At 46.7% G+C, this 25,002-nt stretch overlaps 1 protein-coding gene across 6 annotated transcripts in view; it reads left to right on the forward strand.

The window, feature by feature from the left end:
- CRACDL (CRACD like) overlaps positions 1–25,002 on the forward strand; it is a 132,348-nt gene that overhangs the window by 40,902 nt on the left and 66,444 nt on the right. The window lies entirely within an intron of this gene.

A 25,002-nucleotide genomic window follows, 5' to 3' on the forward strand; every position in this document is an offset into this window, starting at 1 on the left:
AGCCCTCAGATCGGCCCATTCCTCTCCATCCCATGCTGCCACCCTCATCCCCACACACCCCTGACTCAGCCCTTCAGCCAAGGGGATTTTTCTGACACTCAGATATCATTCTCCTGCTGAAAATCTTGTCAATATAGAGCCCAAACACCTTACATTGTTTAATATTCTAGAATCATCTAGCTTTCTCCTGCTTAGTTCTCTAACTCAATGTCTTTACCCTCCCCCAGTCCAGTGCTCACACTTCTTAGAGTAGCTTGTTCACTTAGTATTTGTCTGACCAATTTTCTATTCATTTCCCCATCCTCAGGCTGGGTCCCTCTTTCTTGTGCTGAGCATCCCTCCTTCCTGGCATCAGAGTTGCCTGTTTCTCTATCCTAGCATCTGCCATGCTGTATCATAATTGTTCCCGGATCTTTGGGTCCTCCCTGTGTTGTCACTCTTGTGTCCCAGGTGCCTGGCCTTGTGCTTAGAGCTAGTGATGGACAGTCATCTGCAAAACCCCAGAACCAGCAGGCCAGCAGGAATCTAATGACTTTGAGGAGCCAGTGCCCGCCTTCGGAATTGCTTATGGTCTGGTGGGAGAGAGAGTAACTCTTAATCCATGTGACACGGACTCCAGGGTCCCCACAGGAGAGCCTGGGGGCTAAAGTGGCATCTGGAGTTGAGGCTGCTAAGGAACCTTCCCAGAGCTGCTTTCCCCACAACTCTCTGCCTGTTGTGTCTGCCTCTCACTGTGGACTGACACCCCCCTACACACAAACACTCACCTTCAGTGAACCACGAGGGCCAGCCCCTCGCCCTCTGTGGGTGGCTTCAGGGGTTTTCTTGTCACATCACAGGGGGAATTTGTTATGTGGCCCCTGGACCCAGCACCTCTCTCTCCTTTGCACTGTGTTTACATGGCATGCTTGTGCTATTGCTTCTCTGCCCTCATCAACCTGGAAACACTTCCCAAATCAGCCTCTGGTGAGCTATCCCCCTCCTGCAGAGTGGTCCTCAGCCAAATGTCCATAGAGATGTGGTGGGACAAGGGCTTCCTCTCCCTTCTTTCCTCTTCCTGCTCCTGTGTACTTCTCCTACACCTTAAAAGATGGCTTTCTGCTTGGGAAACACAGTGTCTTCAATCAAAGTTTGAGCACATGTACTTCTGATTAGAACCCAGGAGGGGTTCCGAAAGCAGTCTTTATCTTGTGGTCTGCCCGGGAGCTGTTGTCAGAAGTGCCTGTGTCCAGCTCTGTTTGTAGGGGATTTCTAGAAGCTCTGAGGTTGAGTCTCTGGCTCCCGTGCTCCGGCCCATGACCCACGTGATTGTAGGGTGCTAGGTGGGGTGAGCCGCTGCTCAGACCATCCGCACTGCTGGACTTTGGGGCAGGGAAGGGGGTGTGCTTTGTGCATAGACCTGGATCAGCCATCTCTGAAGTTGGGTCCAGTGCTGGGCTGAGCCCGCCTGCCTTCTTGGTCTTAGCATTTTCGGAAAGTTTTGCTTTGCTCTCACAGCCATCAAGATTGTCACAGAGAGCTGAGAAGCTCTGCTGGCTTCAGTGTTCTGCCAGGGCCGGGGGCATATACGTGTCCTTGTTTAAAGCCTTGTCTGACTTCCTGATTACAAACAGACCTCCAGGAACTGGGAAGTCCCGTGGTCTTGGCTTACGAGCATTGCCTGTGTGGCAGGACCCTTAATTTGTCCTGACTTCCCAATGACCAGCTGATGGGACACATCTCTGGGTCTCTGTTTCCTCGCCTCTCCAATGAGCAGTTCAGGTGAGGTGTGGTCACTGTGATTCTCTTCAAAAGTTTGATTTAATAAACTTACTGTTCCTGGGAGTTACAGGTTTGGGATGGTAGACTAGGCACATCCACTTTCTTCCCTCCCTGGTCCCAGTGAAAGGATAAACAGTGTGAAGCCAAAAGAAGTGATGTCCTAATAGCCTCAGCAAACTGGGAATGCAGAGGAATCTCTAGAAAGTAAAAACAGATTGGAATGACAAGGAAACCAGAGCAGAAGACACTACAGCCTAACACCCTAGACATGAGTCTTTCCTGGGAGCCCTGGAGATGCCCCAAGCACCAGTCAGTTAAACAGAATTAGAAGAGTCCTCTATTGGGGCACATGGGTGGCTCAATTAAGTGTCTCCCTTCAGCTAAGGTCATGATCCCAGGGTCCTGGGATCAAACTCCACAGCAGGCTCCCTGTTCAGTGGGGAGCCTATTTTTCCCTCTTCTTCTGCCCGCCACCCCCCCACTTATGCTTGCTCTCTCTCTCTAGTGCTGTCTCTCAAATAAATCTTTTTTTTTTTTTTTTTAAAGAGTCCTCCGCCAAGATGACTGCTGAAGTAGCCCAGGGCAGAGCTTGCCCCCAAGACAGAACCCTGAGAGCTTTCTCTTCAGATTGCTGAAGAAACTGGGCATGTCTTGGTGGTGGTGTTAGGGTCTGAGAAAGAATTACTGCACACCCTGAGGTGACCTCAGACCTTGAGGAGAATAAAAAAGGGAAAGATGGTGCTGTCCAGGAGTAAAAGACATCACACCCTTTCCACCGAGAACTGAAGCAGTTTTCTTTTTGGCAGTTGTGAGAGAGTCCCACTAACCCAGCCAGAGCCACAGCTTGCCTCCCATTCAAAGGAGAGGCCTGAGGGAAATACATTCCAGCAAAACTTCAAGATTGTAAGGGTGAAGAAATAGTGTTAAAACTTCTGGAGAGACAAAGTGGGTTGCCAACAAGAGCAGACTCAGACTGGCCACAGACTTCTGGTCAGCACCATTGGAAGCCACAGTGGCGTGACATCTGCCAAGGTCTAGGGGAGATGGTCTCCAGCCTAACACACTAAACTGTCTCTACTAAACTGTTAATCAGGTGCAAGGACCAGTAAAGACATTTTTGTCTTTACTGCAAGAGCTCAAAAATTTGCCTTTACATGCCATTTGGGGGGTGTGGGCGGGGAAGGGTAATCAAAGAGACCTTCCAGACAAAGAAAAAAGCAAAACAAAATAAAAACACCAAAAACACATACAAGGATTACATGATGTACATGAAACAGTGGCAGCTGATGATCAGAATAAGTGAAGAAAGCTGAAGAAAAATGGGAATGCTTTAACAGATCCTGACTCTTGAAGGTTCTGAGGTCCCACTAAAAGGGTCTCCTTTCCAGTGGACTAGCCATAGCATTCGGTGGAAAGTGAGTGACACTGGGGCTTAATGTCAACCCTCCCATGCCTGGCTGTGGGCTCCCATAGATTCATCTCACCAAATGCTACTTCTACCTCTGCATTGTCTCTCCAGCTCCCCTGGGTGAGGAGGAGGTGGTACTGACCCAGGTAGGGGAGCATGAGGTGGGTACAGGGATGGCTAGGAGCGTTTGGGCCCTGTTGAAAGGAGCAAGCCTGTTACTTCTTAACCCTGGCTGCACATGAGAATCCCCTGGGGAATTCCTAACCCATCCTCATGCCCAAACCTCTTCCTCACCGAAGACATCAGAATCTCTGGGGATGGTGCCCCAGTGACTCTCTCAGAGCCCGGGGGATTCAGGTGGACCTGAGGTTTCACACCCTTGGCCAGGCTTCTGCTGATGGCATGGGTGTTGTCAGCAAAAGACAGTGTGCTTAGGCTGAGAAGGTCAGAAAATAGACTCAGGAGACATTTTGGGAGGGGGGGGTCTTTAATTATCTTTTAATTACATGAGTAATTAAAAATAAAATCAAACACTACAGAAGCATATAGAGTAAAAATCTATAATGCCTTTTCCAGAGATAAGCCATTGTGTATCTTTTCGATTTTTTTCTGTACTTTGACAACAGAATGTGAAGCAGCATTTCCTCCTGCATTCTTGACTGAGGACATTTGTGTGGTACACACAGCCCTTATTATTTCTACAGTATGGTGAAGTGGTGGGGCACATTGGCCCCACCTGTCTCCAGCCTGCTGAAGACCTAGAATCTTGGGGGAGATCATTTCTTTGGAGACATTATCAAGTGAGCCCATTTCCTTCCCTGAACCTTCCCATTGGAAGGAGAAGGTGCCTTCCTGGTACTTTGTGCCCAGAGGTTGTGGAAAGCTCTTGGGAAAGTCTCTGGACTGATGGCAGGCCTGCCAGGGGTGTGGCCATGGTGAGGGCTTCCCAAGAGGGACTTGGCCAAAGGGATTCCTGGACAGTTTGGGAGCCAGAGGGGAGGTGGGCCCAGATCAGGGGCAATAATGCTGGAGAAAGGTGGAAATAGGGATAGAGAGGGGGATTTCAGACCACCTGGAGGACCCTGGCCCTGGACTGGGCCTGCCTTCGGGACCCTTTGTCCAAGTTCAAGTCAGGTGGTGGGCCAGGCAGGGAGGTGCCCACATTTTCCCCCCATGAGCCTCTGGGCCTCTGTTAGCCAGGGAGTAAAGACATTTTCTTGTGGAAAGGACTCTGCCTTCCAGTCAACTGGAACTGGAAGTGCTTGGTGCCAAAAATAGATGGTCTATTCATCTATTTCAGAAAGCCTGGAAAAGCTCTGGCTGAGATGTGTGGAGGTGGCAGGAACAGGTCTGCAGAGTGAGTTTAGTAAGAGTGTGAGGAAGGACGCTGTAGGTTTCTGCTTTTACTCTGAGAAGTCCAGCTTGGTCTATAACTGGTTATTTTTACACACACACACATACATACACACATATATTGGGGTTCACATTTTTTGCAAAAATTAAATACTATGTTTGCATATTTTCCTACAGATCCTTATTTAAACTTCACAGTGTATTTTATAAATACTTCCCTGTCAGTAAATAGATATACTTCATTTCTTTTAACCATTCCTTAGTATTCTAAATAATTTGGTTAACCATTCCCATATGAAGGAATATTTATGATATGTCTAAATTTTAATACAAATCTGGCTGTGGGGAACGTATTTGCTCATTTATCCCTATGTGCTTCTGAATATTTCTATAGAATGAATTTCCAGAAGTGGACTTGCTATGCTACATTTAATATTTTGATAAAAACTGCCAAATGGGTGTTGAAAAAAGGTGCATCATTTTTTTAACTCCTAACAGGAGCATATGGGAGTACCATTTCTCACACTCTACCAGTGGTGAATAGTATCTACCTTTTTTAAAATTTCTGATAGTCTTGTTACATTTGGTTAGTGGAGTTGGCCATTTTTTATACACTTACTGGCTATTCCCTATTATGTGAATACTTTTACATATTCTTTGCCCACTTTTCAGTGGAGTTGTTTATATTTTCCATATTGCTTTATAAGAGTTCTTTATAAATCAGAAATATATGTTCCCTTTCTCATAGATATTGTATATATTTCCTCCTCACCTGACTCATGTCTTTCAATATTATCAAAAACTTTCACAGTGTAGGAAAGGTTTGGAAGAGATGAAACAGAAAGTCACCTACTTTTAAGATTAAAAAAAAAAAGATAGGGGTGTGTGATTCACATACAACGATCCAAATAATGTTCAACTTTATCAAATAAGAAAAAAAAAAGGTCCAGGAATTACATTGTTACAACTGTACTAGATTGCTTTTGTTTTCCAACCCTTTCTAAATAATTGAGATATAATTCACAGATCCCACCAGAGTCCAGAACATTTTCATCATCTCCCAGAAGAAAGTACATATCCATTAACAGTCAGTGGAATTCACCAGGAAAGCCTGAGCCTGGGATTTTCTTTGTGGAAGGTTTCAAAATTCCCAATTGTCTCCTTAGTTGTAATAGGTCAAGTCTGAATTTCTTCTTGAGTTAGTTTTGGTAGTTTGTGTCTTTCTCAGATTGTGTCCCTTTCATCTGGTTTATCTAGTTTGTGGGCATACAGTTGTTCATAGTATTTCCTTATAGACATTTTTATTTCTGTAAGGTCAGTACTGATGGCCCCTTCTTCATTCTTGATTTTAGTAAGTTGAGCCTTTTTCCTTTTTTCTTGCTCGGTCTAGCTAAAGGTTTGTCCATTTTGTTGATGTTTTCAAAGAACCAACTTTTGCTTTTGTTGATTTTCTGTATTGTTTTTGTCTTCTCAATTTCATTAATTTCTTCTCTCATCTTTATTGTTTTTATTTTTCCTCTTGCTTTCAGTTGAGTTTGCCCCTTTTTAAATTTCTTAAGGTGGGTTATTAGGCTATTGATTGAGATCTTTCTTCTTTTTAAATATAGGCATTTACAGCTGTAAATTTCCTTTTAGGTACTGCTTTAGCTGTATTCAGTAAGTTTTTGTTTTAGTTTATCTCAAAGTATTTTCTAAAGTCTCATGATTTTTTTCTTTGACCTATTGTTGTTTAAGAGTATGTTATTTAACTTATTCTAGACATTATGAATTTTCCAGATTTCCTTCAGTTATTAATTTTTAATTAATATGTGTTGGGGAACATACTTTGTATAATTTTAATCTTTTAAAATATATTGAAACTTGTTTTATGGCCTAAAAAATGTCCTGTCTTGGAGAATGTTCCGTGTGCCCTTGAGAAGAATGTGCATGCTGTTGTTACTGAGTGAGTGTTCTGATCTGTTAGATCTAGTTCCTTCATCATGTATTCAAGTTTTCTGTTTCCTTGTTGATACTATGTCTAGTTGTTCTATAATTACTAAAATGGGACATTGAAGATTCCAGCTATTACTACCCAATTGTCTATTTCTTCCTTCAGTTCTGTCAGTTTTGCTTTGTGTATTTTGGAGCTCTATTATTAGGTACTTATATGTATATAATTGTTAAATTTTGATGAATTGACCCTATTATTGTATAATTTTCCACATTGTCTCTAGTAATTTTGTCTTGGAGTCTGTTTTGTCCGATACTAGTATAGCTACCCCAGTTCTGTTTTATTTATTCTTTGCATGGTGTATTGTTTTTCCATCCTTTCACTTTCAGCTTATTTGTTTCTTTGAATTTAAAATGTGTCTCTTATAGACAGCATATTTTTGGATCATTTAAAAATTCATCCTGTCTCTGTATTCTGTTTGAAGTATTTAACCCATTTCCATTTAATGTAAACATTTGCCTTTAATTGTTTTCAACAAATACCTCAGTGGGTGGTGGTGGGGAGAGGCTTTTCACACTGAGTGAACTCTGACTTAGGTCAGATTAGGGTTTGCCAGGGAACCACCAGAGAGGTAGAATGATAGTTCTCTGGGAATGGAGATTTGAAGAAGTTCCAGCTTGGTTCTTCCCCCTCTAGTGGCTGCTAGACTGCTGATTTGCAGAGTAATTGTAAAGCTGTTGGCTTTCAAGGCTACCATAAAGCTGGAGAGCAGGGGGTTGGAATAAGGCAAGTTAAAATGCTACAAAGCTCACTTCATACCAAGATTCAGCCATGTCTCTTGATTAATGCTCCATGGAGTACTGCAAGCCTTTGGTTAATTTCCAGTGTTGTAACAAAGTTGATTCTAACATTTTCCCCAGTTTTCTCATTGCTTTTTTGGAGGAGAGATTTTTTGGAGGTCCTTAGTCTACCATTTTTATTGATATCACCTGCTTACGGTTTTATTATTAAAAGTATTTTGAGGGGCTCCTGGGTGGCTCAATCGTTAAGCGTCTGGCTTCAGCTCAGGTCATGATCCCAGGGTCTTGGGGTCAAGCAAGCCTTGCAGGGAGGTGGCGAGGAGGGAGGTTCCTGCTCAGCAGGAATCCTGCTTCTCCCTCTGCCCCTCCCCCTGCTTGTGCTCTCTCAAATAAATAAAATCTTTAAAAAAATAAAAGTATTTTAAATTACACTGAATACTTGGCATCATCATATTTGATTAGCTAAGAGAACTCAGTTTTGTCATTAATTCACTGTATCCTGGGCAAGTTACACTATAGAACCTTTCAGCTTCAGTTCCATTGCTTGAAAAATGGTTAGTTGTCAAGTGAAGACTCCAGTGTTTCCTGCCTCCTAAATTCTGAGCTTCTGATGGCCATATCTTCATCTGCATTCTCAGTTCTTCCTAATGCAGCTTTTACTGAGTTAACTTTTTTTTAACCTCTTATCACACTCTGTCAATCATATTGTAATAATTATTTTATTCTGAACTGTAATATTCTTCCAGTAGCATCACTGTGGCTTTTGGCTTTTGATTCTTGCTGAGAAATTAAAAATGCAGCTGTTGTGTGTTTTACCATAATAAAAAAATGCAGTTGTTCTTCCCACCAACATCACGGGTTAGCAGCTCCTTCGCATGAAGTGGAAGGAGAGGCCTTTAAATCAGCCCTCCTGTGCCAGGGGGATGATCTCCAAGTCTGGAAGCAAGACGCCATGTTCCCTGAGCCCTTTCTTGAGGCTGCCGGAGAATTCAGTCACTGAATGCACTGTCCAGTCATGGATTTCAGTCACCATCTTGATGGAATCATCTCCGTGAAGTGCAGCCCCTTTTCTTGGGTTCCAGCTTCCTTCTGGTGGTTCTGTAGTACAGATGCCCAATGGACAAGGACATAGACCCCCTCCCCACACTCTTGTGCATTTTTGTTCCAGGTGCCCTCTCACTTCCCTCCTTGTGAGGTGAAGCCAACCCCGTGGTCTCTTGTTTCTGGGGTTCGAGGTCAGGCCACCCCTCTCAGGTTCATCCTCCCATTTTTCAGGAGACTACAGGTGGTGGTGAGGGGGTGGCCAGAGCATTATCCCTACTTTTCTCTCCCCACCGAAGTGGGGCTGGCTGGCACGGATGAGTCATGGATGTCCTGGTGGTATGGCCAGGTGAGCTGGCCGGTAGTCATTGTGGGAGAGAGTGGCCTTCTGATCAACCCCTCTGCCGCATCTTAACATCCCTTTTCACCGGCTTCCAGCCCGTGCACGCTTGTTTGCAGAAGGCCAGCACATGAGCCTGTGATGGGTCCGTGGCTCCACGGGGCCCCTGCCATGTCCTGTCCGTCTGCCCTGAGCCCCACTCCTAGCTCTGTGAGCTCTGCAGGTCCCTGAGTCATCTGGCCCATGCAGGGAATTTGCTGCTGATCCCTGCTCACCCTCTTCAGCATGGCTCAGTCCCCAGCAGGCAGCAGGGAGCAGGTGTTTGCTGACCGGCACCAGCTTCTAACCCACAGGGCCCCTTGCGCCCTCTGCCAGCCTCTGTCTCCATGTGGACCCTGCCCCTGTGGGTCTGCCACCCCTCTCTCCCGCCCACCCATCCTGTGCAGGCCGCTCCACGGAGCATCTCCTGTGGGCGGCACTATTTCCACATCCCCGCGAGTTAGGGATGGGACAGCCAGAGCAGGCCTCTTGTGGAGGTGGTGTGGGTGGGCACCCATGTGCTGCATCCCGAGAGATGTCAAAAATAACAGTGAGCAATGATCCCTCCCATTAGCTCCATCCTTCTCTTATGCATTACATCACCTCCTTCCGTCCTGCACATGCCCATGTGACTGCTGGTGAGAAGTGGGAAACTGAGGCCAGACTGGAAAGTGACAGCCAGGACTCCAGTGCAGACAGCAGCTTGGTGCTCTTTCTGTTCTACTCAGGCCCAGCTTTCCCCTGTCTTTCTTTGTGGTTTTTTAAAGTTTTTATTTAAATTCCAGTTAGCATGCAGTGTGGTATTCGTTTCAGGCATACAATAGAGTGATTCGCTACTTCCATACATCACCTGTGCTTGTCACACGTGCTCCCCCCTATTTGAGTTAGAATTTTATTGCCTCTGGCTCTTTGTGCAAGTTGCACTTTGTGTTAGCATCGGCCAAACGCAATCTCCTCAAGGTGGTGTGAGGCCCCGGGGAGCCACTTCTGCCCCAGGCAGGGCCCCCTAGGGGCAGGTCTCTGGCCGCCAGTGTAGGTGCCTGAGAAACAGCGTGGTTTTCCTGCAGCTCCGCTTCTTTTCTGCTTTGAGCTCCGAGGGGTGCGTGGGCTCCAGTCTTGACCTCAGCCAGTGTGGTGTTTCTCCCAGCCCTCGGCACCCAGGGAGTAGCACCCGTGTTCTGGGAGGTGGCCTTGGTGCTTGGTATCCAGATGGGAGAAATGCTTCTGGTGCTTGGCGCCCTGACCCATCAAGATCCCTGTCCTCCCTCTTCTGGGCCAGTTGCTCTGGGCTGGCATTGAGGCTTCCCTTACCGTCGTCCCTTGGAGTTTGGACACCTGCCTTACCCCAGGTCACCCCTGAGGTGTGGGAGTTCTTCTGCCCCGTGCTTCTCCTGGGGCTTAGAAGGCCCCTGGACAAAGTAAGCCTTGCTCTCCTGAGCACTCCTCATGGCTGTTTCCACCCAAGAATCTTGCTGCCTGCATCCACCTGGGTTTATGTCACTCTAAGGCCCTTGCCCTTCATCCTTTGCCAGGCTGTTTCCCACCAGAGGGAAGAGGCAAGGCCCCCATGACCCCATGGGCACATGCAGGGAATGCCACAGGGCATAGAGTTTGCTTATTCTACCCACCTCTGAGCTGTACATCAGTAACTCTGACACAGGGGTTATGCCTTTGCCCCCATGCAAATCTACAGTGAACCCTGCCTTCACTCACCGATACCTGCTTTATCATGTATTCCAGCCTGTCCTGCGTGCAGCTGTCCTGAAAGTACACCAAATGCCCTTGTCCTGCAGATCTTAAAAAGTGGAGCCAAACAAAGCTTATCTGTGACTTCAGAGGGTCCAGATAGTTTGACCTCTTTTATCCAGCCCGTTTGCTCAGAGAATTAGTTGGGACACTTTCTTTTGTACATAAGGCTTGAAAAGCCTTGTCTGGCATTTAAAAAACCAGGGAGACAAACTTTGTGGCTAGAACATCATGGATAGCTGGCTTTAGGAATGGCTGGATCCACGACTCTAAAGAAAGTGCCCGGGTGCATTTGCGGTTCTCTCGTCGTGTCTTGGTACCGCTTTCCTCTCTAGACTCACATCTTCCCAGACTCAACAGGAAAGAATTATTTTCAACAGTTCCAGAAGAGCTCTGACTCTCTCTTTGGCCTGAAATAAGTCGTGTGTCTGTCCCTGCAGCAGCCACTCTTGCCTAGGGGCTGGAACTACATTGACCTGGCCGATCGCTGTAGCTCCTGTCTTGGGCCACACGGTGGCCTGAGAGTCAGACCTTGGCAGGTTCTTACTGAGTCCATGAGCTCACATGGTTTCCACCCCTCCTGCACCCTCCCTGTTCAGCAGTGCCCAGGAATGGAGTTGCTGCCCCTTCCAGCCAGTTGAAGTAGCATGCAGCCTGGACAGTTTTAACCTTCCCCTGCTGCATGGGTTTCTGTTCCTAAGAGGCTGCGGTCCTCAGTTTTGCTTTGTTTGAACTTCAGTGACTTAAAGGAAAACCTTTTGTTGGTGGAGGCTGTAGCACTGGATGCAGACCCATGTGCTCCCCACTCCACCCCCAGTTTGTGCTTTAGCTGCTTCAGCCCTACTATTCCCTGGCGCTCCCCTGGGGGCTGGGAAGCATTCTGTCCCTTCCCCAGGAAGTCCAGTTTTCTAGCCCTTCTGAGTGCAGCCTAGCCTCGAGTAGGCAGGTAGATCTCTCTGGGCTACCCTAAGCCTGTATTGTAAGCAGCATCTCAGAAGGGGGCTGGATCAGTGTGAAGAGCCCTCCTCCCCCAGCCAGTGATGCTGTGTGCCCAGCTCCCACCACGAGGTCATGGACACTAGCATTGCCTGAATGGTGCGGGCACCAGTCTTGCATCTGCTTCTTATCCTTATGGGTGAGCACTGTATCCTTACACGCGTCCTGTGTGTCTCACCAGAAGGCTCACCTAATGATGCGAGGGCCACACTCACAGGTCTTGACACACCTGTGGGATAGTGGTTCTCGACCCTGGCCGCCACTGAAACCACTAAGCAAATACTGACACCTGGGTCCCATGGCCAGCAGTTGGGCTGGGGCATCACCTGAGTATCAGGAGTTTCAAAACCTCCCCAGGTGATTCTGATGTGCAACAAGGGTTGGGAACAACTACCCTAAACCTGTGGTTCTCAAACTTGGACACGCAGAGGAATGACCTGGGGGATCTTGTTCCAGTGGGGATTCTGCGTCCGTAGGCCTGGGCGGGGCCTGACAGTCTGCACCACCCCCCAGCTCCCAGGCAATGCTGAGGCGGCTGGTCCCTGGGGGTGGTCAGTAGGGGCAGGAGGGTCCCTCCCTTGGATGGCAGTGGGGGTGTCAGATTTGGCCACAAGGTTAGCTGATGCAGCTCCCAGAGAGAGCTCCGGGAAGTGGGCTCCCCAGCACCTCTGTCCTCCCTCGGAGCCCAGTGCGACTATCAGGTATTCTGGGTCGCTTCTTGCCGCGACGCCCTTGCCACTGGAGAGAAATTAGGTGGAGAGGGAAGCGAGCCTCCGAGCTGTGCGGCTACCTGATCTGCTGCCGGAGACCTGGAAATCCTGTTCTGCCTTAGGAGCAGGCACCGGGCAAACATGCTCAGAAACAGCAGCCCCATGGTCTCAGCACTCCCTGTGCCTGGGCTGCTGCTTCCTGCTTTGCCCACTGCCGCCTGGTGACTCTTTCCCTGATTAACAACTCAGAGTTGCCTGGCATGGACAAGACACTCATAGTACTCAGTTCAGCCAACATTTAAAGAGTAAACATATATGAAATATTTACAGCAATTCTTGGCATGTGGTGAGCTGCCATCACTCTCAGGCAGAATCTGAGAAATCCTCAGTGTTCTCACATGTTCACGAGGTCTTGCCAGATCGACGCACCTGCCTCTCTATGGTCACTTTCCTGTGCATCAGCCAAGTAGAGAATGCATGCCGTTCTCCCTGCAAGACTCGAGTACCGTGCTTAGTCCTGTGTCTGCAAATGACCCTGGCCAGTGGGAGGAGAACATGATTTATGTGTTGCACTGTGTTCATCACTGTGCGTTTATTAAGCACCTGCTGCACACTTGGCACCTTGGGATAAAAAGAAATAACCAGATTTATTGGTATTGTCCTCAATGAATTCACAGTCTAATCGAAGAAGCCAGCTATGACCCATGAGACTGCAAAAGTCGTTAATTGCTAAGTGTTGTGGCAGCTCTGTGTACTACACCCAAATCCTATGGAAATATTTCAGGAAATGGGGATTTTGCTGCTTTTTAAAGGTCTTTAAAATCCAGAGAGGCTGGAATAATTTGGAACATTAAATATCTTCACGTAACCAGCCAAATATAAGTTCACATTGCTCCATGTCCTTACTCCAAGCGTGGTGTCTCTAGATTATAGCATAGGAAGATATTTATGTCAAACCTGGCCAGCCCCCACATTTGAATCACACAGGAGCACTTTGTCAGGGAATCTTACCAAATGGCTGAAATAAAATCAACTATTTGAGATTTTTTTTCTTAGATATTCCAAAGAAAGTTAACAAAGTGAAAGACCTCCTTAAAAGTGATTATGGATTTGTTACCTAACGCAAGCTGCCCTTGGATTTTTGCTGCATCAGTGGTGAGGCTCAGTCACTGAGAACACATTTATGAAGCGCCTACTGTATGTAGGTGAAGGCTACAGAGATGAAAAGACCTCATCTCTGCTCTTAAGGAACACAAGGTCCAGGAGCAGAGATGTGTAAGAATGAACGTGGTGACTGGCCAGAGGTTCCCAGGAAGGACGCAGGGTGCCAGACAAGCACAGAGTTTTCCCAGGGCCTGGGTTGGTGGTGAGAGTTGCTGATGAGTGTGGGAGGTGAAGAGCAGGAATTCCAGGGAGGTGTGCTGCGTCTCGGGCATGGCTGCCTGTGGTTTTGTGGGGGAGAAGAGGGGCAGGAAGGGGGGATGGGCCGGACGGGATGGTGGGATTACCATCGTACTTCCATTTGTGGATCACAAACAAGCAGTACTTTGAGAACCTGATGTGGAAAATGTATTTTGGGGGTGCCTGGATGGCTCGGTCAGTTAAGCATCTGCTTTCTGCTCGGGTCATGGATCTCAAGGTTCTAGGATTGAGCCGGGCATGGAGCTCCTGGCTTAGCAGGGAGCCTCCTTCTCCCTCTGCCTCTTCCCTTCCCCTTGCTCATTCTCTCTCTCTCTCTCTGACAAATAAATAAAATCTTTAAAAGAAAACAAGATGTATTTTCACTATACGTTCTCCTCAGCTCCAACATGTTTTATATGTTGACTGACTCACACATCTTCGCAGAAAGAGGAATGTGTGCTAATTTCACAGACCTTTATCTTTCCGAAGTAACTTAATGGTCTCTTCCGAGATCAGATACGAGTCCAAGCCACTCCTATAGTAATGGAGACTGAGGCCCAGAGAGGGAAATGATTCATTCCAAGTCATTCAGCTGGTTAGTAGCTCTTTAGCGGTGGAGCCAAGGCTAGAAGCGTTCTATAGATAGGTTGCCATTTCTGCCAACAGAGTTGCTGCCCCAAGGAACAGGCAGTAGCTTCCCGGAGTCCTGTGTACGGAGTCATTCTGATAATGATGCTGGGCTTGGTTACTGATGTGTGCCAGGGGCAAGCCATGGGAGAACGGCCATGGGCGTGGCCTGTGTTGCCATTCCACCTTACCTTTCCTTGTGATGATAAAAACAAAGTAGTACAAAAAGCAGAAACTGTGGTTTGTGGTCACTTTAAAAATGAGGCTTCCAAGATATTCATGTAAGTCAATAACCACATATTGGGCTCTGACACAGCCCTCGGTGCTGGGGACACAAAGTCGTATCCCCTGTAGCTTGGCCCTTACTAAGCTCAGCCTCAGGGCCAATGCCGTGTTCAGTAAGGAATGTCAGCAGCCTGTATGAGAATGGGAAAACTCTGAAAAGTAATTTAACAGATTTACGCTCTGCAGTGCATTTGTACTGGTTGTCTAAATCAGCTGTTTTCTTCTAAGTCAACTTATAAACTAAGTGGATACTGTTTTAATAGCTAAATCAACAAGGCAATGTGAGACCTATTAACGCATTAAAATAAGATTACCTGTATCCTTACACAGTTCAAAAAAACAAAGGCAAACAAGTCCAGATCTAGAATTTGTTTTCAGGGATTTTACACTTTCCTCAAAGCTTTGCATCTAACTCCAAACCTGAATGTTCTCCAGTTTGGACTGATCACTGGAGCATTCTGGCTTTTGCTCTCAATAATGTGAAGCTAATTTGGGGGCTCGTGGCTTAACCTGGGATCAAGCTGGCTAATGGAAAAATCTGAGAAATGACCCAGAGGCAACTGAATGGGCCAGCAGGCCACATTTGTGCAGTGACCAAAGGTGTCACACATGCCCACGAGGGCAAATCCTTGGCAGCTCCAGCTACCAGGTAATGATTCAGCGTGGGGCATCAAGGGTTTTGGGAAACAACACAGAGAATGGGCTTTGCTCATGCTGATGGAAGTAAAGAGGTACAAGTATCTGCATTTATATAAAAATATTAAAAAATAAACCTAACAGGAATGAGGCAGCCAAGGAAATGACACATTTGCCCCAGTAGGCTTGCACTTGGGAGAGCTGGTTACCACACTGTGATATCTTTAAGGTCCCAAGAGTGTGTGGGGGCTGTTCTAGAGGCACAGAGGCTAAGTGCCATATGTCCCATGGAGTCTCTCCCAGTCAGCTTCTTGGCAGGCCCTGCATCCCTGTTTCGGGGCAGGGGGGCGCAGAACACGGTGGGAAGGGCCCACCAGTGGGACGGGAGACACGGTGGGACCAGAAGAAAAGCTGCGTCCTGTGACAGATGCTCACTGTGGGCCAGCCTGCCTGGACGTGCCTGGCAGGCGTGGCTGAGAGGATTGCCTGCCTTTAGAGGTACTTTCTCCTCCAGCTCGGACAAAGATATGATGTGGAGACACGGGGAACAAGTGGGAAAGTACCTTGGAAATGATAGGCATGGCATCTCCCAAATGAGCTCTTGGTTCCAGTGGATGAGAGCCCTCGGTGTGCCCTGCCCTGGGCAGGAACTTGCACTCCGGAGCTGCCGCAGCTCTAGCCCCTCCTCAGGCTGCCAGGTCAGGAGACCCAGACTCAGGGAGGGTAGACCCCAAGTCCTGGTCACCTGACAGCCCCTGCCTTATCTTCAAAAGAAACTATTGGAGCATCTCCTAATTATGAATAAAATACAGTTTCAATCAGAAAAATTGCAAAACCTTGAAAAGCACAAAAGGAGATCTTAAAATACCTACAATTATGTGACCCAGAAATAACTGCAGGTCACATCTCTTTGTGGTCCTGCCTGTGTTCCTCATATACATCCAGAGACTTTCAAAAAATAGTGGGTTTTGCTGCACACACTCTTTTAGAGAACAGTGCTCATCTAGGGAGGGCCCATGGACAGCATCCCCGGCATCCCCCGGGGACCTGGTAGAAATACAAGCCTGTCAGCCCCAGCCCAGGTGGGCTCAAGCAGAATCCGTTCTAGGAGGCTAGCGGGTGGGTGGCTGGTACCACACCTGGGTGAGGTACAGGCTTTGATCTGAGGATCAGATTTTCTACTTCTTGGCTGGGTGATCTTGGGCAGGTTGCTTAACTTCTCTGATCCTCTTTTCTCACCTACAAAAAGGAGATGAGATGTTGCTGTTTAATTCGGAGAGGTTCGTGAGCATTCTGTGAGAGAAGGTGTAAGCCATCTGAGACCTGGGACCTGCTTTAGTCTCTTTCCTCCGAATAAAATGAGCCCAGGGTCCTGACACAATGATGTCCTTGTCCTTTGATGTCCTTGCAGAAAGATTTCCTGTTGGAGGTTTATAGACTCCATTAGAATAGTAGTGCACCAGGGGCATTACTGGCCTTTTGGTTTGGTTCTCCCATGTCCCAAGGGATGTATGGCTTTGGCACTGCAAAGATGGGCAAAGAAAGCAGCAAAGAAAGGAAATTCCTGAACATTTTTCTTGAAATTGAACAGAGGTTTAAGATCCAAACTGTGCCGCAGAGCACCCACTGGGACATGGTACAGAGGAATGCCTGTGCAAGCCGCCTGGAGCCCATCTTTCCCCACATAACTCTCGGGCCCAGGGACATCCAGCACTGTGACCCCAAGATGGGGCAGGCCATAGCAGGTGGCAGTGGGGTGGGTTCAGAGCTTAGTGTGGCTAGCAAGGCTGGCCTAGAGCAGGAGTGGGTTGCTGCCTGGGTCTTGCTGGGTTTGACCAGCTCATGCCTCTGGGGGAGGGCTGCTACCTGGGACCCCAGAGAAATGAGCCCTGAGGCCATCTCTGGCCCTTCAGTAGTTCATTCTACCTCATAGGCCCCTGAAACACCTACAGGAAATGAGGGACCCTGCCAGCCTGTTGTCCCTCTTCTGGGAGGAGGCTGAACCTTTAGCAGCTGACTCCTGCCAGCATCGAGGCAGGAGGCCTTCAGGTCTAAAGCACATAAAGGCAAGTATATATAAAAACCTTCAAAGCTCTTGGTGATTATTTCCCAAGTTCTCTCAATTCACTGCTTTCTTTTGTCACCATCACATACACGGCTCATGCTTTGTTGTTTAAATTGTGAACCGTCTGACAAGAACTTTATATAGATGCATTTTGGATAACAGAAAAGCAAGCTAGGACTTTCTTAGAACCATCTTCCAAAGTCAGCCCCACCCCCTGCTGCCTGCCTGCTCCTTGGTTTCAGTGATAATACAGAATCACGCTTGTCATCTAAAGCCTTCTGCCAACCCTCCAGACGTTGCCTGGAAACTGCTGACTGTCCTGGTTAAGCAGCCTTGAGACATTGGACAAACAGGAGACAGGTGTCATTGCTAAGCCAGGTTTTGGGAGTCTATCACTCCTAAGTGGCCCAGCTGCAGGTATCAGAGAGGACATCTCCAGGGAGGGTGGCGTTGTGCTGGGGAGAGGCTTGGGAGCCTCGCCAAGCAGGCAGCAACTGGTGCTTTCTCCAGTGGTATGATCTGTGCCCCTGCCAGGGAGTAGATTGAGCCAGTGCCCCACTAGCACAAGCATTTGGAGGATCCCAGGAAAACAGACCAGAAAGCCTGTCATGGACCCAGGATAACATGATGGGTCTTTAAAAATAAAGAACAAGAAAGCAAAGCTAAGGAGTGTGTGTTCAGTGGCAGAGACAAAGGTGTCCCCAGCAGTGGCCCCTCGCTCCGCAGGTGTCAGCACACTTAAAGGAGGGCAGGCTGTGCTGTGTGTTCCTGGGGCCGGAACGGGAGGGAGGCATACAACTTGACTGTGTTAGGCTCAGAATCCGCTTGGGAATTTTTTCAGCATTGGATCTTACTTCTTCCCGGGGTCAGCGCCTACCCAGATGGAAAAGGCAGCCTTACCCTGTCGGTGCCCTCTGCCCTCCCCTGTGGCGAGCCCAGTGAAACAAAGCCCAGTGAAACAAAGTTGGTTATTTTTCATCCAAAGCCATTTGGCAGTGACTCAGAGGAGGCAGGTGCCGGCTCTGGACCAGCTTCCTGCGGTGCCGGGCCACCCCCACCGACCTTCCCAACTTGGAATGAAAGAAGCAAGTGAATGTGTTCTTAGCTTTTACTGCTGTGTGTTTCACCCAAGTGGCTGTGCTTGGCAGAGGCCCCACTTCTCATGGCTGGGGAGGTGACAGTGTTGCCAGACCCAGTGAAGCTGCTTGGGGACACAAGGAAGAAGGCTCTGGATCAGCACCCAATGGTGTCCCAAGGGCCCCGGCCACCGTGGGATATGGGGGATGGGACTGGTAAGGCCCCTCCCTCCTGCCCTGCTGCTGGTTTCCAGCAGGACGAAAGTGCAGGGGGGTTAACTCAGCACCCAGAGGGTGGCTTCCTGTGAGCAGTGCCTCAGGCCTGAGCCCAGGTGGGCTTCTGAGCACAGAGAGATGGGAGGCAGGGGGTGGGAGGCCACAACTGCCATCCCCTAGGGCAAAAGAGTAGACCTTCCGCATCTCTTGTCATGTTTTCTAGTACGTTTATGCCCTCCTTCATTACAGACATTAATTTATCTCCTTGACGTGTATGAACTATTTTTCTTTGTGGCACATGCATATGGAGAGAGGAGAAGCAGAGAGCAGAAGTGGTGGGGAATGAAAGGAAGGGAGAGGGAAAGAGGACTGGGAGCATTTTACTCTTCATGCGCCATGCCTGACACTTGGATCCCCATGGCACAGTCTGTACACTGTGTTGGGGGGAGGGAGTGAGAATGTAGCAGAGGCCAGAGTAAAAGACAGAATTATTCCTGCCCTTCAGACCCAGCTCCGGGGGCTTGTCCCCAGCCGACAGACGGGGCTGTGGGAGCTGCCCTGCTGCCCATGACCACATCCTCTGAAGCTGTGTGGTTCCCAGTGCAGTGGGTTCTGTCACAGTGGTAGAGAGCCGTGGCCTGACTGAGCTTCACTTGCTCAGGAGAAACAAGTCATAGGTCTCGTTCCCCGGATAGAGATTTCTCAGTGTGGCGGCCTCTGTCAGTCAGGTGACTGTCACATCTGCGCGTCACCTGGGCTGGTTGGATGGTCTTGGGATGTAGATGGTGTGCCTTTGGCAGCACACCCCTTGGCAATGTGGGGGACGTTCAGGGACTTGGGGGCAGATGGTCTACCCTGCCGAGCCTCACTCTTCTTCTGTTACAAAGGGGCAGCCACCCAGCAATTTAGGATTCCCTGTGAAGCCAGGCCTTTGTGCTGTGTAAAGCCCTATGTGTGGGAGTCCTCCTCATCATTGTTCTTATTTCAGAAAAATCTTTTTACTGATAATTATTCAGCCTCAGTGTCTGAGTCTGCCTATTTTGAGTGGGCCAGAATGAGAGGTGGTGTTATGTCTCCTTATTAATAGCCCTTAGAGCATGACTTCCTACCAAAAACAAAAAAAAAATCTCAGCTCTGCATCTGCCGTGCTGCTGAAATGCCAATCACATATGTAACATCCTAGATAAATGAAGCTGTAAGAACTTTCTTTGTGTCAATATTTTTGGTATACGTCATTTAAAAAGCAAGTTTATGGGGGAACTGGGCGGCTCAGTTGGTTAAGTATCCAACGTCAGCTTGGGTCGTATCTCAGGGTCCTGGGGCTGGGCTCCATCTTGGGCTCCCTGCTCAGTGGGGAGTCTGCTTCTCCCTCTCTTCTGCCCCTCCCCCTGCTCATACACATGCATGCACTCCCTCCCTCCCTCTCTCTCTGTCAAATAAATAAAATCTTTCTGGAAAATGGGGAGTTTATTATCTCAGTAAACTGATGAAGTTAAATGTGATCCAGCTCTGGGAAAGCTTCCCTGGGCCTTGGGTTCTAGTGTCCCTTGGTCAGATGTGTGTGCGGCTGTCTGCACAAGGTACAGCTCTCCCTTCAAGACAGAAAGCTTCTAAGTCACACAGCATCTTGGCAAGACATCCCCAGCATTAGAGTGAATTCATATGCTGTTTTACCAAGAACTGTGCAAATACAGTATCTACATTAAGGTTGCAAAGTTGGAAGGTCTTATGCTCACCTCTTTTTGAAATAATAGTTTTGTAGAAGTCTCTAACAGAATTTTTTTCACTTTAATAACCCGAGAATGTCTAAACTAGCATTCTTCAAATTTCATATGCAAACTTTCACTCCTGGATGTGTAAAAGCAGGTTCCTCCTGTGAGAGCTGCCATGTTCCACAGTATGAGATGTAAGTTTTATTGAGGAATATTCACGGAGGCTTAGGCTTCATATGTGAACACAAGTTCATGTGTGCCTGTCTCCATGTACACACTGCATCGTATGCATTCCCAGCTAAGTAGCTTATCAGTTTGCCCATTTACGAGGATTCCTAATACCATGAAATCAACTGTTATGTAAATTTCAAAAAATGGCATAGGTTATCCAATATAAGATACTTGTTTATATGCTCATAAACTATGCTGTTTATCTTGTGGATGACCGAGTTTGTTTGAATGAAACTTCTTTCTTTTCTTTTTCTTTTTAAAAATTTTTAATTCCAGTATAATTAACATACAGCATTATATTCGTTTCAGGGGTAAAACAGTGATTCAACAATTTTTTAATAATTTTTTATTCTATTATATACAGTACCTCAGTAGTTTTTGATGGAGTGTTCCATGATTCATTGTATGTGTATAACACCCAGTGCTCCATGCAATTCATGCCCTCCTTGATATCCATCACGAGGCTAGCCCATCCCCTCACCCCACTCCCCTCTAAAACCCTCAGTTTGTTTCCCAGAGTTTATAGTCTCTCATGGTTCGTCGCCCCCTCCGATTCCCCCCCTTCATTTTTCCCTTCCTTCTCCTAATGTCCATGCTATTCCTTATGTTCCGCAAATAAGCGAAACCATATAATTGTCTTCTCTGTTTGACTTCTTTCACTCAGCATAATCTCCTCTGGTCCCATCCATGTCTAATGCAAATGTTGAGTATTCATCCTTTCTGATGGCTGAATAATATTCCTTTGTATATATGCACCACATCTTCTTTATCCGATCCTCTGTTGGAGAGCATCTCAGCTCTTTCCACAATTTGGCTATTGTGGGCATTGCTGTGATACACATTGAGGTGCATGTGCTCCTTTTTTTTTACTATATCTGTATCTTTGGGGTAAATACCAAGTAGTGCAATTGCTGGGTCATAGGGTAGCTCTGTTTTTAACTTTTTGAGGAAGCTCCCCACTGTTTTCCTAAGTGGCTGCACCAGCTTGCATTCCCACCAACAGTGTAAGAGGGTTCACCTTTTGCCACAACCTCCCCAACATTTGTTGTTTCTTGTCTTGTTGATTTTTGCCATTCTAACTGGTGTAAGGTGATATCTCACTGTGGTTTTAATTTGAATTTCCCTGATGGCTGATGATGTTGAACATTTTTCATGTGTCTGTTAGCCATTTGTATTTCTTCTTTGGAGAAGCATCTGTTCATGTCTTCTGCCCATTTTTTGACTTATTTGTTTGAAGGTGTTGAGTTTGAGACATTCTTTATAGATCTTGGATACCAGCCCTTTATCTGTAGTGCCATTTGCAAATATCTTATTCCCATTCAGTGGGTTGTCTTTTTGTTTTGTTTACTGTTTCCTTTGCTGTGCAGAAGCTTTTTATCTTGATGAGGTATATATATAGAAGAATGAAACTCGATCATTCTCTTGCACCATACACAAAGATAAACTCTAAATGGATGAAAGACCTCAATGTGAGACAGGAGTCCATCAAAATCCTAGAGGAGAACATAAGCAGTAACCTTTTCGACATTGGCCACAGCAACTTCTTTCAAAGCAAAACGTCTCCAAAGGCAAAGGGAACAAAAGCAAAAATGAACTTCGGGGACTTCATCAAGAAACTCGTTTCTTGGGCGCCTGGGTGGCTCAGTGGGTTGGGCTGCTGCCTTCGGCTCAGGTCATGATCTCAGGGTCCTGGGATCGAGTCCCACGTCAGGCTCTCTGCTCAGCAGGAAGCCTGCTTCCCTCTCTCTCTCTCTCTCTCTCTGCCTGCCTTTCCGTCTACTTGTGATCTCTCTCTGTCAAATAAATAAATAAAATCTTTAAAAAAAAAAAACAACCTCGTTTCTTTGCAAAGAAACAGGCCAGTGAAATGTGGCCAGTGCCTCATTCTTTCCGGAATTCTTTGCTGTTTCTGCCCAGCCTATAGCCAAAGGGAAGCCTGAGGATGGGGCCAAGGCACCTGAAGCAGGGCGGTCCTCTGCATCCATATTCCTTCACTCCTGAAGGCTATCAAACTTCAGCTCTGCATGATTGTCCCTCAGTAATGTCTAAAGGAAGACAATGGACAGGCAGAACTCAGACCGAAGAAGTGTGACATAGTTGAGCTAAGTGGAGTGAGAAGTAGCCTTGGGAAATGACTGGGTAATTGAGGCTGTCTCATTTTTATCAGGAGGTGATTCTTTTATCTAGCAAGTGTTATACGTGCATCTGGTTCCTTCCCCCCCCCCCCTTCTTCCATTCAGCAGTATTTACTGAGCACCTGTTATACATTCCCAATGCTGAGTTAATCTTCAAGTTTTGATATAGGATGACTCGCTTCCCTAGGCCAAGCCTAATTTTAGTGTTTCATAAGATAAACAATTACAGGATACTGGACACTTCAAAACTGACCACCCAGTATGTTCCTTTACTCTCCCCTCTTGCTCCACTCAAAGCACTGTGACTCAGTGTCTGAGTTCTTTGGTTTCAACCCTTTGCTCGTAAGACTTCTTGGCTTTCTTTTCTCCCAAATGTCAAAATGGATCTATCCACCACTCCCCACCCCTGGTTCCTTTCAGACAGGTGGACAGAGAAGGTTTTGTGCACATGCATCTAGGTGTCAGAGATGGCTGTGGTGAAGCCAGCCTTGACAGCCCTGTCACTTTGGGGTGGATACAGTGGTCAAGGCTGCTCTGGAGGATAATAATATCTATCATGAATCACGGAGCTGCCACAATTTTTGAAGAGAGATTTCTCACAGGAGCTTTGCAAGCATTACACATTCCATTTGCCTCAGTAATGTGAAATTTACTTTTCTAAAAAAGGTACAGGCGGATCCTGGTGTGACTCACTAGAGAACAATAGTTAAGTCACAGTTTATTTTTATCTTTTTTCCCAAGAAAAGGAAAAATTGATTAAATGTATAGGGAATGTAAGCAGGCTTAAATCTATAAAACAGAACTGGATCAAAGAATCATGCAAACACAGATAATGATTAAAATTGGCAAAGGCTGTCACCAGGAGGTGTGCTGTGGGAAGTCCTGGGTCATCCTGAAGGGACACATCGGTCTTGGTGAGGAAACGAAATTGAGGCTAAGTTGGTGTTAATAAGGAAAAAAAGTATGGTGTGAGGGTAGGGAAGAGCATGTTTGAGCAGAGGAACAGCATCTGCAAAGGTCCTGGGCTGGAAAGAAATGGAACGTTGTGTGAAAGGAGAGGAGGGCCAGGGCACACATTTGTGCCATCTGTGCACAGGGCCTCTGGCTGAAATCCAGACTCCTTATCCCTCTTGTCCATACTCAGATTTACCCACCTATATATTGCTCTCTGTTCCTGTCCACATCTTCAGCTTCCATCTGAGATCATATCCTTCTTCCTTTAGCATTTGTTTTAGTGTGGGGTTGCTGGAGACAAATTGTATCACATCTTCTGTTCCAAAAAGCTATCTCACCCTTTTTTTTTTTTTATTTCTGGTAACACTTTTTTTTATCCAAGAGCTTTGTTGACACATAATTTATGTACCATAAACTTCACCTGTTTAAAGTGCACTGTCAACAGGTGTTGGAGTATTTATATAGAGTGTGCAACTATGAACATAATCTAACTTTAGAACGTACTCATCTCACCCAAAAGAAACCTTGTGCCCACTAGCAGTCTCTTCCCACTCCAACTCTCTTCCCCAAGCACCCCACCCCCCAGCCCTAGGCAAACACTAATCTACTTTCCATCTCTAGGGATTTGCCCGTTCTGGGTATTTCATTGAGGTTGTGGTCTTTTGCGACGTAGTGTTCACAGTTGATCCAAATTGTAGCATGAATCAGTACTTCATTCCTTTTTATGGCTGAATAATATTCTATCATATGTATATACCACATTTTTAAAAAAGATTTTATTTATTAAAGTGAGTGTGAGAGAGAGAGAGAGCAAGCACAAGCATGGGGAATGGCAGGCAGGAGAGCAGCAGGCTCCCTGCTGTGCAAGGAGCCCAATGTGGGGCTCAATTCCAGGACCCTGAGATCATGCCCTGAGCCGAAGGCAGAGGCTTTAACCAACTGAGCCCAGGTGCCGCCATGTTTTTTTATTTGCTCATCAACTGATGAACATTTGGGATGTTTATACTTTTTGGTTATTAGAAATAATGCTGCTATGAACATTGGTGAACAAGTTTTTGTGTGCCCTCTTTTTCATTTTTTTGGTTATAAAATACACACAACAGAAAATTTATCACCTTAACCATTTTTAAGTGTGCTGTTCATTATTAACTATATTCATATTGTCGTGCAACCATCCCCACTGTCTGTCTCCAGAATGCTTTTCACCGTGCAAAACAAGAAGTCTGTTCCCGTTAAACAGTCACTCCCCATTAAACAGTTGCTCCCCATTACGGCTCTCCCCAGCCTCTAGAAACCACCATTCTACTTTCTGTCTCTATGATTTTGACTCTTCTGAGTACTGGAATCATAGAGCATTTGTCTTTTCATGATCGGCTTATTTCACTTAGCAAAATGTCAAGGTTCCTCCACATTGTAGCTTATTTAAGAATTGCCTTCCTTTTAAGGATGACAAGGAAAAACTTTCTTCTGTTATTTTGCTGTTTTTTTCTATATCTTACAGATTTTTTTTTATCACTAATTTCATGCATTACAGTCTTCT

Source organism: Lontra canadensis, unplaced genomic scaffold (assembly GCF_010015895.1).
Source record: "Lontra canadensis isolate GAN:19392208 unplaced genomic scaffold, GSC_riverotter_1.0 scaffold61, whole genome shotgun sequence".
Classification (NCBI taxonomy): domain Eukaryota; kingdom Metazoa; phylum Chordata; class Mammalia; order Carnivora; family Mustelidae; genus Lontra; species Lontra canadensis.